This window comes from Dipteris shenzhenensis, chromosome 32, assembly GCF_047967505.1.
Source record: "Dipteris shenzhenensis isolate YYH24624 ecotype China chromosome 32, Dip_SZ_1.0, whole genome shotgun sequence".
Classification (NCBI taxonomy): domain Eukaryota; kingdom Viridiplantae; phylum Streptophyta; class Polypodiopsida; order Gleicheniales; family Dipteridaceae; genus Dipteris; species Dipteris shenzhenensis.
In genome coordinates this window covers 29,864,362-29,868,406 of record NC_141627.1, presented here as the reverse complement: position 1 = coordinate 29,868,406, position 4,045 = coordinate 29,864,362, and the positions used below count along the sequence as shown (strand labels likewise).

Sequence of the window (4,045 nt, the reverse complement as noted above, 5' to 3'; positions counted from 1 at the left end):
TAAGCATGCAATAAAGGTTGATATTATTAAGCAACTCCGTGTCTATTACTTTTCTCCGTACTTTCCCTTGAGGCACAATAGAGGTCATCCTTAGGTCTTCATCATCTCTCCATAGTCGCGGGAGAGAGCTATCCACATCAACAAGAAACTCAAAAATATATACAAGTGACTCTTGTACCAACCAACCCTCGGCCATGCTACCTTCGGGCCTTGCATTTTGTCTCACCTCCTCCACTAAACAAACCACCTCCACTGACATAACTCGAGCATTCTCAAGCATGGTGGGATCTATTTCCTTTGAGGTCACATACCTAGAAAGGAAAAAGTATACCATATTAGCAATATGAAAACCTTCCATGGAGCATTGATATGCTTCACATTTTGTATCCTATAAAGTACCTCACAAGCTCGCCCATCTTGTAAATACAATCCTTCACATCCTTCGATGCACTACGAGAAATGCTAGCAGGTAGTATGAACTGAACACACGAGGAATGGTTGATGAGTTGCTTCTAATTCACTCACAAATCTGGAAGGAAAAAGATATTATGCACATAAAATACTTACTTGGAGCATCTTGTGCCAATCATGAGATTTCAAGCCATATAATTGCTCTACACCTCTTTTCTTACTTTTTGTGAAGGCCCCCTTCAAACACCTCATGCATCCAGTGGGAGTATGAATTGTAGTGATAGCTCATTTTACCATCACCATCTCTAGCTTTGATAACCTCCATGATGCACGAGGTAAAAAGACACGTCCATTTGGCCTCTCTTGTGGCCAAGCTTCACGCATCCTCCGTATGGTGCGTAGATCCTCCCTTATGCCTATGGAGTCTCGTGTCCCATTCAAATGTTCCCAAATGGTAGATGCCACTTTCTTGAAGATATGCATGGGATCAAGCAGGTGATTGAGGGACCAATATGGTAGTCGATAAAAGATGGAGTATTTAAACAAAAGCTGGTGTTACCGTGCAATCTTTATTTCCATTCAATATAGCACATAATAGTTACAAACCCTTATCGGCTCATGACAAGTGGTGGAGTCGTCGTGGAACCGTCCCAAATTCTCATCCAATCTCCTGCAGTGAGTGACTGTGGGGGGACTTCATTCCAAGGGGCGACATATCTAGGATGATCAAGTGGAAGAAATCGATGGTGATTCTCATAGATGACCTTATTCAATGTGTCTGGCAACTAGCGAAGGACCACAAATAGAACATGCATGGTAACCCAATGTAGTGAGACCTGAACAATAGATGCAATTAAGATTTCAAGGTGGGTTCAGGGTGGCACATCCATTGCCTACTCATAATTAAAAGTTCAATGCTTACCTGAACACTCGCCATAGCCTGGGAAGTCATGCATCGTCCACATCAAGATTGCTTTGCAGTTGAAGTCTCATGATGAGGGCACCTCGATACCTCTCCAAAGTATCTCTATCTCATCAATCAAAGGCTCCAAATAAACATCAGGATTTTTCACTTTATGTTTCCTTGGAATTAGAAGGGATAACATAACATGTCCTTTCTTAATTGCCATAGAGGGTGGAAACCATAGTTGGCATCTGACATGAATATAAAGTGTGGTGCTTGGAAGTTACACTAAGATCCAAATTTGAAGAAAATAAAAAATATGATATGTTTTGAAATTTCATTACCTTACTCTCATCCCATAATCTAAATGGCATTCATTGGCTTGTAGTTATGGTAGTGCCTTACCCTAATACGATAGATAATGGAGCCATTGACTAGTTCTGTAACCACATTTGTCAAAATATCATATTGAGCAAGGCAATGTCACCTTATAATATGTTTCCACTCAAAGCATGCTCATGGATGTCCTTACCAAAGCACTGCCTCACCTGTTACCAAGGAGATGTTGTGAGGCAATCTGACTTAAATGCCCATGATTTCCCTAAGGAGATTCGGAGTCTAGAGGGTGTTAGAATATGCTCATCCTACTCTCTTTCGATTAAATTCCTATTAACTTAATAGGGAGACGCCATAGGCTTAGTGTGTTAAGCTCTCATGCAAACTGCAATAACTACTTTTGTATTGTCTCTATACGAATGACATGTTTTTCTCTTGTGCAATACGCAAGGCTTAGTGTGTTAAGCTCTAAAAGACTGTAATAACTACTTTGCATTGGCTCTATATGAATGACACGTTTAATGTCACTTGCAATGCACAAGGCTTAGTCTATTAAGCTCTGATGCAAACTGCAATATAACTATTTTGTATTGGCTCTATCTGAATGACACGTTTCTCTCTCTTGCCAAGTATACACAAGAACACTCTTCGTCTTTCAACTTTTTTTGTTTCCTATGTTACATGCGCGCATTCTCTTTCTTCTTCTCTGTACTTCACCTGTTTGTATAGTTGTTATAAGAAGTACAGAGAAGTATTGGAAGATTAATGTAATCTTATTTGTGTAATCAAATAATCAGGTGAGAGGCGCGCATGACCGCCCTACTCACGAACTGCAATAACTGCATAACGGACGTTGTCACGTCCATAAGGCTTCAAGCCTACTTCTTCTTTACGCTCATCCGGATCCTCTTGAGTCGTTCTGATCTTTCTCTAACTCCCCTCGCATGCATGCACGTTCACTTCTTCTCACTCTCTCTGTTTCACGAGCCCTACGCTCTCAACAAGAAGGAGTATATTTGTTACAAGCTTAGTCGCTTCCACTAGATAAAAACGAGTGATGGAAGTTAGAAAGCTGAAAAGGCTCTTACCACTCGAATGGAGAGACATCCAGGCACTTGACAACGATGTATTGGCCGCTCTTATACTTGAACCCCTGAGGCTTCATCATCTGCAACGCAAGACCATTACCGGGATAAAAAGCCACCTGCAAGATCGGGGGATGGGAAGAAAATTTCCGGCATGGCTCAGCTCCTATTGCGTGTCGCCAACATAGATATGGTGTTTACATCTACAAGGTAGATTACCTTCTGTATCTTCAGACCCTGGTATCCAGATCTCATTGCTAGTAAGGTTCGCTCACCTATATAGATAAGGATTGGAACGGAAATGTACATCCATGTCTGTTGCAACAACACACAAGAAAGACGTGAGATGCAGCCGAATGCCATGGCTTGCATAGTATTTCTTTACTCCAGAAAAATTAATGGTCGGACACAGCTGATCCGGAGAAGAGGACTAACTGTCTTCTGGTCCTGTTGATGGCTCAGGATTAGGAACATCCCGTGGATGAAGAGGCACATGTACACAGTGATGAACGCATGGTGCGAGTACCAAAACTCATTGAAGCCAGTCACTCTCTGGAATGGCTTGGGAAGCTTCAGCAAGCTTCGTCGCAACCAGCGTGTGGCCAACGTGAAAACAATAAACATCAAGACCACCATTATGATTCCTGTTATGCCCTCAGTGCTGCACAAGAAGTACTGATCATACGTTGGTCTTTTGTTATGGAAGTCCTGCTGAATCAACATGAAGTTGTCTGCAGCAGCGTTGGTAATTCTTGGGAAGTCGCATGAAAGGTGGAGACCTGCGTGAATAATCACTCCTCCCATTATTCCCAGGGCAATTATCTGTGAAGCACGAAGTTGCACAGCAAACAATTGAACATGCAGGTCAGAGAAAGCCATCTCCAATGTGCTGCTATTGGTGGAACAATCATGCGGCAGTAATCATTGCTTGCCTTGTGGAAGTTAAGATTGTCATCGAATGGTATGAGAGTGCCCAATCTTGTGTTAGGTAGCCAGGTGATTTTATTTCTACATATAGGAAGTAAAATGAGAGCCATATTGAGTTTCAGCGTTTTTGCCGCTCCTTTTGCACAGCATAGGCTGTTGAGTGAGAAGAAGAAGAGATGATAGACACACCAAATAGACTCCCAAAGACTGATTCATATTGATGACTAGATACATATATATAGGTGAGACCTAGTTCAAGTTAGGGCAAGCTATATATAGCTGTAACACCCCCACTCAAACAAAGGTCTCTAGCTACGGATGAAAAAACCCTTGGGGAGCACAAGGGAAAAACCCGAGCTCCTATATATAAGTATACAAGTTG

The 4,045-nt window shown here is 42.0% G+C and overlaps 1 pseudogene; it reads right to left on the bottom strand.

Annotated features, from left to right (window-relative positions):
- Positions 1-2,678: 2,678 nt before the first annotated feature.
- On the bottom strand, positions 2,679-3,615 carry LOC147880588 (respiratory burst oxidase homolog protein A-like; annotated as a pseudogene).
- Positions 3,616-4,045: the final 430 nt, after the last annotated feature.